Here is a 10,708-nt window from a genome sequence, read left to right on the forward strand (position 1 = left end):
GCGGGGAGCCCGGTCAGCCGGGCCGGCGGGGAGCCGGGCCCGCGGGGAGCCCGGTCAGCCGGGCTGGCGGGGAGCTGGGGGGTGCGCCGGGCCGCCGGGGGCCGGCAGTGCTGGGCGGGCCGGGGGTGGTCGGCCGGGGGCCGGGGCCGGCACCCCAGGACCCGAGCCGACCCAGGCTGGAGCCGCCGGGGGGCCAGCCTGGGCCGCGCCTCCTCCCCCCCACATCCCCCTTACCTGCTTCAGGCTTCCCGCGAATTAAATGTTCGCGGGAAGCAGGGGAGGGGGCGGAGACTTTGGGGAGGGGGCGGGGTTGGGGCGGGGGTATGGGCGGGGCTGGGGGCGGGGCCGGGGGCCGTGGAGTGTCCTCCATTTGGAGGCACAGAATATGGTAACCCTAGACTGGAAGGGACCTTGAGAGGTCATCTAGTCCAGTCCCCTGCACTCAAGACAGGACTAAGTATTATCTAGACCATTCCTGACAGGTGTTTGTCCAACCTGCTCTTAAAAATCTCTGATAATGGAGATTCCACAACCTCCCTGGGCAATTGGTTATTCCAGTGCTTAACCACCCTGACAGTTAGGAAGTTTTTCCTAATGTCCAACCTAAACTGCCCTTGCTGCAGTTTAATCCCATTGCTTCTTGTCCTATCCTCAGAGGTTAAAAAGAACAATTTTTCTCCCTCCTCCTTGTAACAACCTTTTATATATTTGAAAACTGTTATCATGTCACCTCCCTCCCCCCCCAGTCTTCTCCAGACTAAAGAAACCCAATTTTTTTCAATCTTACCTCATAGGTCATGTTTTCTAAACCTTTAATCGTTTTTGTTGCTCTTCTCTGGACTTTCTCCAGTTTGTCCACATCTTTCCTGAAATGTGGTGCCCAGAACTGGACACAATACTCCAGTTGAGGCCTAATCAGCGTGGAGTAGAGTGGAAGAATTACTTCTCATGTCTTGCTTACAATACTCCTGCTAATACATCCCAGAATGATGTTTGATGTTTTTGCAACAGTCTTACACTGTTGACTCATATTTAGCTTGTGATCCACTATGACCCTCAGATCCCTTTCCACAGTACTCCTTCCTAGGCAGTCATTTCCCATTTTGTATGTGTGCAACTGATTGGTCCTTCCTAAGTGTAGTACTTTGCATTTGTCCTTATTGAATTTCATCCTATTTACTTCAGACCATTTCTCCAGTTTGTCCAGATCATCTGAATTTTAATCCTATCCTCCAAAGCACTTGCAACCCCTCCCAGCTTGGTATCGTCCGCAAACTTTAGAAGTGTACTCTCTATGCCATTATCTAAATCATTGGTGAAGATATTGAACAGAACCGGACCCAGAACCGATCCCTGCGGGACCCCACTTGTTATGCCCTTCCAGCATGACTGTGAACCACTGATAACTACTCTCTGGGAATGATTTTCCAACCACTTAGGCACCCACCTTATAGTAGCTCCATCTAGGCTCTATTTCCCTAGTTTGTTTATGAGAAGGTCATGCGAGACAGTATCAAAAGCCTTACTAAAATCAAGATATATCACGTCTATCACTTCCACCCCATCCACAAGGCTTGTTACCCTGTCAAAGAAAGCTATCAGGTTGGTTTGACATGATTTGTTCTTGACAAATCCATGCTGACTGTTACTTATCACCTTATTATCTTCCAGATGTTTGCAAATTGATTGCTTAGTTATTTGATCCATTATCTTTCTGGGTACTGAAGTTAAGATGACTAGTCTGTAATTCCCCAGGTTGTCCTTATTTCCCTTTTTATAGATGGGCACTATATTTGCCCTTTTCCAGTCTTCTCTCCTGTCTTCCCTGACTTTTCAAAGATAATCACTAATGGCTCAGATATCTCCTCAGTCAGCTCCTTGAGTAGTCTAGGATGCATTTCACCAGGCCCTGGTGATTTGAAGACATCTAACTTGTCTAAGTAATTTTTGACTTATTCTTTCCCTATTTTAGACTCTGATCGTACCTCATTTCCACTGGCATTCACTATTTTAGATGACCAATCGCCACCAACCTTCTTGGTGAAAACCGAAACAAAGAAGTCATTAAGCACTTCTGCCATTTCCACATTTTCTGTTATTGTCTTTCCCCCCTCATTGAGTAATGGGCCTATTCTGTCCTTGGTCTAATATACAAGCACAAAGGGAAATATATATTTCTGTAAATAAATTATGTTATTTATAGGCATGATGCAACCAGCTTCAGAGTAAATGTGTCTTTCTAAAATCAGTTGCAATGCACACATTATGACATGTCCAACCTTCACATTAAATGATTTATTCTGAAGGCTGGAAATGTCATAAGATCATCCAACCAGCAGTGAAGAAATGTCTAAGAAATGATAGTGCAGATTAAAGAGAGGAGGGGAGGGGAAGGATACCACAGAGAGGGCAGGGAGAGATCAAATCCTGAAGGCCAAATGCACTATAAATGCTGTTGGAAAAAGTTATAGAAGGGGACATGGCTCAACTATTTTTATTTTATTTGTATGCACTGGGAATCATTGCCCTTATGCCATTGCTTGAATTATTATCTCACTCATTTTAATTGTTTTAAAAATATTATCACCAGATTGGCTGAGTTTCCCTACAGGACAATGGGCTGGCAAGATATCATTAGAAATCAGGGAGTGTTTTTATTTTATTTTAATGCTTTGTTGATTAATTTAGAATTCAACAAGTTAATTTAAAAAAAAAGTAAAGAAGCATCAGAAATGGTAAACATCCTCTTTTTTTTTATAATGGTGTGTGTGTGGTGGGGGCGGGGGGCTGGCCTACATACATCTTTTGCACCATGATTTAAGTGTGTCCGTACTAGGAGGGTTTCACCAATGTAACTAACCCTGTTCAGAGCAAAAACTGTGTCTTACATAAATTGTCTCTGATGACACTTGTCTATTGTTTCATTGACATTCCCTCACAACAGGTAGGGAAATGAGTATCATTACCCACATTTTACAGGTGCTTCAGCAAAAAAGATCAAGTGATTTTCCCAAAGTCATAGAGGATTCAGTGTTTAGAACTCAGGGTCCCAGAGCTGTGGTCAGACCATATTTTCTCTCCCTTAAGGAAATTATCTTTTATGTGAGGTCTTCTCCAGAATGAGATGCAACGTTTTAATTAGCAGCAAATTTGTTATGCTTGACAGGGGGTGTCAAGGCATGCTATATTAATGGGAGCTCTGATGACAAGTCCTCGCCTACCAGTACAGAAGCATAGAATAAAAACCAAAGGAAACATTGTGATTTCCACTTGACTTCCCCACGGGACGGGATGCAATGAGACAAGGACCAATTTGTCGCCGTGCGATGTGTCGCAATGCAAAATATCCACCTGCGCTAATGGAAAAGGAAAACCATGTCCTGAGAAATCAGCGAGGGTGTTAGATACGTGCAGAAATGTAGGTCAATTGCTTGCAATGGCACCTGAATCTTTTCAGCAAGTATCTATTGGGTCACTAGGAAAACACAGCCCAGCACAGTCCTCTGTCAGCCCAAGATATTTCAAGGGCATCAAATCCAATTGGACAATAAGTGATTGGATAATCGGGGGGAATGACTCGTTCATGCTGTTGGAACCTAATTATGATCCAGGTAAGATGGATTTCTGGTGAAACGAGCTCCTGCATTACCTGGTGCACCCAACATTGCAATTTCACCCATTTAAAGAGCTGCATTCATTGAACTCTTTTAAAATGCTAATTACAATGTAATTAAATATGAAATATAAACAATCATCCATCGTTCCTTCAGAGTTAGCACCCCTTATTCTTCAGGACGGACGTTGCACTGCAGCCATTTTCCTTGGATAGAGAGTGAGGATTGAACATTGGGAGTCCTTGCAGAGCCCCCAGAGGCCGCCCCACTATTGTCCAGGGGGAGTCACCATAGAGCAATACAAGTGAGGTACCCCTTCTCCTCACTCCACAGAGGCGGTGCTTTACAATTGCCTGAACTGAAAAAACCCCAGGTCCAATCATGCCCAGGTTCCAGGGTGTTTAAAATCCAAAGCTGAATGACATGCTCAGGCAGAACTGTGTGGGGTGCATCGATCCCCCACCAACTCTAGAAGCCCCTTGTGTAAAGGTTTCGCTTTGGGGTCAGCAGCTCCCTCAACCCCAGTGATAAGTGTTCTGTTCCCAAAGACATGCTGACTTGGGGAAAGCATCCACAATAGACAGAATATCTCGGTGCTGCTGAGTTTCCCTGCAACAGATCAGGGATCTCTGTCTAGCTGTGTCCTCAGAGAGCATTGGAGCAGCCAGCCACTGAAAGGATACTTCTGTGGTTGAAAGGATGCCATCCCCATAAATGGAAGTGGCCATTACAGTGTGAGTTTCCCCAGGTCCTCTGTACTTAAAAGGAGTGAAGTTCTTTTTGCAGCCAGCGTGGGGGCTGAAACTGGCAGCCTGCTCTCTGGAGGTCCTAGGTTCAAATTCACTTGTTATGAAACTTCTGTTCAATCCAGGCTCTTTCTGCTCACACAACAGAGCTGTCAACAGCCCGAAAGGCTGGGGCCATGTTTCTTAGAATTGTCAAGTTGTCAAGCAATTAATCCACTCTGGAGTGTCTCATGAAGTCCCTGGGAGTGATGCCGGAGGCTCTACCACTGTTTACAGTATAAAATTTTCCAGAGCGGGAGAGGCAATGCCAAGTTTGCGAATGCTGTGTCTATTAGCAAGTGAAGGGATCCCTTCAAGTTAAAGAAATAACCCAGAAGTGTCACCAGATCTTCGCTCACTAGAGCAGAGAGTCAGGCCCTGAGGCTCCAGAAGGAGGGAATCCTTTGTCACATACATACACAGGATCTCGCTTGGGGGAATGGGGAAGGATTTATTAGTAAATTGTTATTGAACCATCCCTAAAGAGATGACTTTGACTAGATGGCATCTCCTGCTCCTATTCTTCCCTCAGTGTCTGAGACCTCGCTCACCATTGGTCACTGAACAGATTTGTATTGTGAGCTCTCTGGGGTTGTGAAAATAAGGTGCCCTGCTGTCTCTGCAAATGTGGGGTGAAGGTTGCTACATCAGTTATGGAGCTTAAGCCCCAATAAACTACCTTTTCTTTCCCAGGACTTTTGCATCCCCAGCAAATTCACAGATCAACTCACACTGGTCAGATATTTGTCAGATCACTACTGTGATATTTTTTGAATAAATTATTTGACTGCTATGTTCTTCATTGCTCACCTGGTTCTGTTCAGGGGTCCCTTCAAGATCCCTCTTATTAATGATTCACATGTTCTGTTTTCACTCTTTTTCCAGGGTCCCAGTTCAGCAAGGCATTTAAGCACAGGCTTAATTACACATGAGCTTAAAAGGGAAGTCAAAAAACACAGACACATTTTTCATTAAGGAGTCCGACTGCTCTATAAGCTGATTGAAAAACAGTAAGAATAGTCCATGAAAAGTTTTGGGAAAAAATGTGCCAAACGTTTCAACCAGCTCTGCTGCTTAAGTGCTTTGCCAGTCAGGGCCTGATACGTCTTCCAAGCCCTTGCCTGCCACCTTCACTTCCTGGCATACATGTTCTATATCAGGCCAGGAACCTGCTCACTGGCTGTACTATTCCCTCACTGGGGAGGGGTCAGCAAAGTCATCCATACATAGTGCACTCTTAAAGAGCCCACAGATAAATACCCAGGGTGTGATCCTTGTGTGAGTGTGAGTAACTTGAACCATGGAGTCGTCCCATTGGCTTCAGTGGAATTTGTCCTGTGAGGAAAGTTACTCTGGTGCTTGAGTGTTTGCAGGATTGTGCCCTTGAGGATCAGCGGTTTAGGTGGCAAGTTCCTTGGGAAACCAAATAAAGCCCCAATAGTGGTATTTGAGAACCATTTCTCTCAGCACTTGTGTTTGATTTCCAGGAGCTTGTTCTAATGCCCCAGGAAGTCAGTCAGGAGACAAAAGTAGTGCAAGGTCTGGTCTTGTCACAGTATCTCCACCTCCCAGGAACTGACATACGAAGCAAGCACTGGAGATCACGTGATTTCAGCCCTATAATTGGATCCTTGAGGCATTAAGAGACCCATGAAATGGGAGCACAATAAAGATGAGCACATTATTGTTATGATCACTGCTAGGGCTCAGTTTTGTTTACTTTATGATGTTTTAATTATTGTTTATTTACTACTGTACTTTAATTGCCTGTGTGTCATCCTCATGGGCCTGGGGTGGTGCGTGTGGTGGGATTATGTATAAAATGATTTATTCTATTACTAATCATTATTAGTCTGATCTTTGCTTTGTTGAAATCCCAGACTGATGTGCTCTTCTGTTGTGCTTCATTTGCATGGGCTGTGATTCTGCAGCATCCGTAGCCGTGGTGTGCCATGTAATTTAAAGAGAACGGGCCAGCAGCCCTTCCGCAAGTGGAAACCAGCATCGCTCCATCGCAGTCAGCAGAGACAAAACGACTCAGTCACTGGAGTTAGCAGAGCTATGGCACTTCATACCAGCTGACGATCGGTCCCTAAATTCTACAACAAAGCCCTTCTCTGTAGTGTATTGACTACTATGTACAAATTGCAAGCTGTCACGTTAAATCCTAAGGGGCTGCCTGGGGCTGCTTGCTGGCTAGGGTGCTCTGTAGGAAAGCATATAAGCCCCAGCCTATAGTAAGGTGGGGTGAGGTGTGGCTGTTTTAGGGGGGCAGCCTGCTTCGACTCTCTCTCTTTCAGAGTACTTGTGCATTATCATTCCGAATTCTAAGAAATAAAGTAGTTACATTGCAACATTGCTGCAAGAGTATTTTATGTTTTTATCTCCCTTTTCTGGGTGTAGGCCCTGAACGTAACATCTTCTAACACTGAGCGGGTCTCTGGGGTGGACGTTACCTTCTCTCAGCCAACATATCTTATCGGCTTTCCTGCTAGTGTAATTGACTGGGTGGCTGTAAAACTACAAACAGGACTAAAATACAAAAGCTACAGTCTATCAGATTCTTCCCGGGGATGATCCCCAGAGTCCGGAGAGGCTCCTGCAAATGGGTACGGTCATGACTGTTTTTTCATTAGTATTCAGCAAAACAGGATCGTATAACAGCTACCTGTCTGTCTGTGCTTTAATAAAACGCTCAGACAAACATGTAACGTTTAGAAGCAAAGTACAGAAGAAAGAGTGAGCCAGAAACTCATCTGGTATAAATGAGCCTAGCTCCATTGCCTCTCTTTTTCTTCCTTGGCTTCAGTGGTGATTTCCCAGTTCACAGCAGCTGAGGATCTGGCCAGTAGGATGTACTGTCTGTGAGTGAACAAGTTGGAACACCTGGGTAATTCTGGAACCCTTTGAACCTCAAGGAGTTCAGTTCTGAGTCAGAGTTTGAATGTCACAGTTGTGGCACATCTCTTGTATTGTCACTCCCTTGCCTAGTGGGAGCAGATGTTTGGAGCTTTGCGGGTTGACTTCCCATTGGAGGAGAAATCAGTGACAGAGTCAATGTATAGTCATAGTCTAACTTGTGTATTTTACACCAGTCCTTGAACAGACGTGGTCACAAACAGCATGCAGGCTATCCCCTCTTTCAAACCGCTCAGCTAGGGTGACCAGATGTCCCGATTTTATAGGGACAGTCCTGATTTTTGGGTCTATTTCTTATATAGGCTCCTATTATCCCCCACCTCCTGTCCCGATTTTTCACATTTGCTGTCTGGTCACCCTACTCTCAGCAGAGTCCTCAATGGCAGATCTCAGGAATCTACTCTGCCCCAAGAATTTGATTTTAACTAGAGAGATTAAGGCATAGAGCAGCCTCCCTTGCTGCTTGCCAGAGTTGCCCTAAAACAAAACCACCTCACAAAACTAACAACAGTACAACATTTCTTCAAAGACTGCACAGTGCTCACACATGAAGAAAAGTATAAGAACCATGTAACAGAGCCATCTGGGGGCACCAACCATAACAATATTAATCCTGGGGTGCACTTCACACCCTTGCTCAGTTTTATTGATGGCTGTAAATAATGGAGGACAAGATGGACAGACAACCTGCACAACTCCCCTGAGGATAGTTTCCTTTAGGGAGCGTAAATGTTGCTTTTTATTCTTCCTTTATGTTTGTGATGAGTCATTTTCTATACCGTGAGCAAGTATTTTCTATTGAAAACGGCTCATGGTAACGAGATGTGTGAGTGTGAACATGTATGAATGCATGACACTGCGTGTGAACATGTATGAATGTGTGGCACTGTGCGTGTGTGTGAATACGTGTGAATGTGTGAAGCTCTGTCTGTTTGATATGCAGCAAGGATGCAATGATAAGCTCTGGAGAGATAAAAGGTTGTTAAAAGTTTGACCCAACAGTCACTCCAGCCCATGTGCTTTGCTGGGCTCTGTTCCCAAAGCACAAAAGAAATGCTCAGGAGAGTTGTTTCCTTTCCTTCGACCCTGGATGCTTTCCTGTCTGCACATGCAGCAGTCACTCTTCCCATTGGAAAGTGTCACCTTTAACCAGCAGTGACCCCATCACACTTCAATGAGCGCAGGGTCGCATGCTGCAAAAGAAGGAGGCATATGCATCCTGGGGTGGAAAATAGGTATTGGGGGAGGGAACCAGGGGCTGGCCTAATGGCTCCTGGGATTGATAATGAGACATGGATCCATTTACCTCTAAGTCAATAGCTAGAATCCAGTGGTGGCCAAACACTGTTGCCATACGATGGCTGTTCCTTTACCGGTGTAAGATGAATTGTGGGGCACTGATGGGGCACGGTGGGGAAGCTGACACTGATAGTATCTGGGATGGATGGAAGCTGGCCAGGGCCAGAACTACCAAAATGTAGGATCTCCTCCTCTTTCACAAAATACAAACTTCTCCCCAGCCACCTCCAGGCTTTGCTCTTATTCTCCCACTCTGCACCCCTTATCCCCTTCCCATGGGTCATTCGCTCCCGGCACCTGGATTTGACCAGGATGGGGAATTTTGGCCCAATCTGGAATTCTCTAGAGCCTAGCTTGAAATTCCCGCCTGTGCAGAGGGTCCTTTGGACTTCAGTGAGGCTTATCTTGTGCAAAAGCCTTCAGCACAGAGATAGCTTCACTCCTCGCCTGCCTACTGCTGGTCAGGGAATGAGGGCAGAAGAATGTTGGAGGATTTTTTGAGGGGAGTTCCTCCTTTTGACTGAATATCCACACTGGATCCCAGACTGTCACTGGTTCCATACCCATCCTGAGGATAGACAGAGTAGTTCGCTCTACTAGAGGCTTCACCAGCGCAAGATTCATTGGAGAAGTAGAGAAAGGTGTCAAATTGCTGCTTGGAGCAGTGAATTTTGTTCGTGAAGAGAAATAAACCATGGATAGGGGAAAGCTGAGGGCACTTTGTCTCCATTACAGAGGTTCCAGATCACTGGGTTTCAGTGGTGTTTGGAACAAATAGATTTTCACTGGAAATTAAGTGATGCAACTTCAGCAGCCAGTTGTAGGTGAGGTAACAGGGGATGGGTACATCTCATCTCACCAGCCCACCACTTCTCGCTCTTGAAAACAAATAAATTGTAGATGAATCAAAAAGCATGAATGCCTGTCAGGGCTCAAGGCCTCGGGAGTGAAACATGGAAGGGAAGAAGATGAGTTTTCTGGCTTGGCCCTGACTTTCCGCTGTCAGTTTGCTCTCAGTTACAATTCTCTTTGGAGCAGAAGGCAGACTCCAAGAGGAGACCAAATAGTTTTGCCTTTCTGCAAAATTTGGCAGGGGGAATTTCCCATGTTTTCCCAGAATTATGATTGGGCTTCTACGGTAATTATGTCTCCATTTTTGAGGAGTTTGGAGTAATTATGACCCAATGTTAAAAGCTTCCAAATGAATAGGAGTATATCTGAAAAATAATAAAATCCTGCTGTATTATATAGCACTTTTCATCTGCAGATCACTGAGCACCTTTTTACAGCTGGGGAAACTGAGGCACAGAAACTTGCTTACGGTCATTCAGCAGGGGTGGAGCAGAGCTGGAATAAAACCCAGGCCCGCTGAGTCCAAGACCAGTGGACCACACTGTCTCTCCTGTCAAATGGACGTGACCTCTGCTTCATGTTTACATCCAGCTTCTGCTTTGTTTTCCTTTGAAACACAGAGTAGCAAACAGGGATATTAGTCTCCAGTCACTAAGTCATGTGGTATGAATCTTTCTTTTTAAGACCCAAAATCCCCAAAAAGCTCCTATACACCCTCTGGCACAATAGAACGAAATCTTGCAATTTAATAACATACACAATACAACTGTCTAGGAAAGCAGGACACAGAAAAATATCAGCTGCATACTTGTGAAGTGTTGTGAGCACCTTGTATTTAGAAAGGCTACCCGGTGGCTATATTCAGTCTAAACGTTAGCTCTCCTTTGCCAACAGTTGCTAGGATCACAACATTTAGTATGATTCAACCTCTCCTGCCATTCTTTGTCTTGGGACTTTCGACCCGGTGTCCGAGCTCAGTTCCAATGACTGACAGACTGTCTCCCTCCGGCATTTTCAGTTGGCTGTTTCCCATCTGTGCTTCTTGTTCTAAACTGTTCTGCAGCATTGCTCTAAGCCAGGGGTCGGCAACCTTTCAGAAGTGATGTGCCGAGTCTTCATTTATTCACTCTAATTTAAGGTTTTGCGTGCCAGTAATACATTTTAATGTTTTTAGAAGGTCTCTTTCTAGAAGTCTATAATATATAACTAAACTATTGTTGTATGTAAAGTAAATAAGGT

The sequence above is a fragment of the Malaclemys terrapin genome, chromosome 4 (genome assembly GCF_027887155.1).
Source record: "Malaclemys terrapin pileata isolate rMalTer1 chromosome 4, rMalTer1.hap1, whole genome shotgun sequence".
Taxonomy (NCBI): Eukaryota; Metazoa; Chordata; order Testudines; family Emydidae; genus Malaclemys; species Malaclemys terrapin.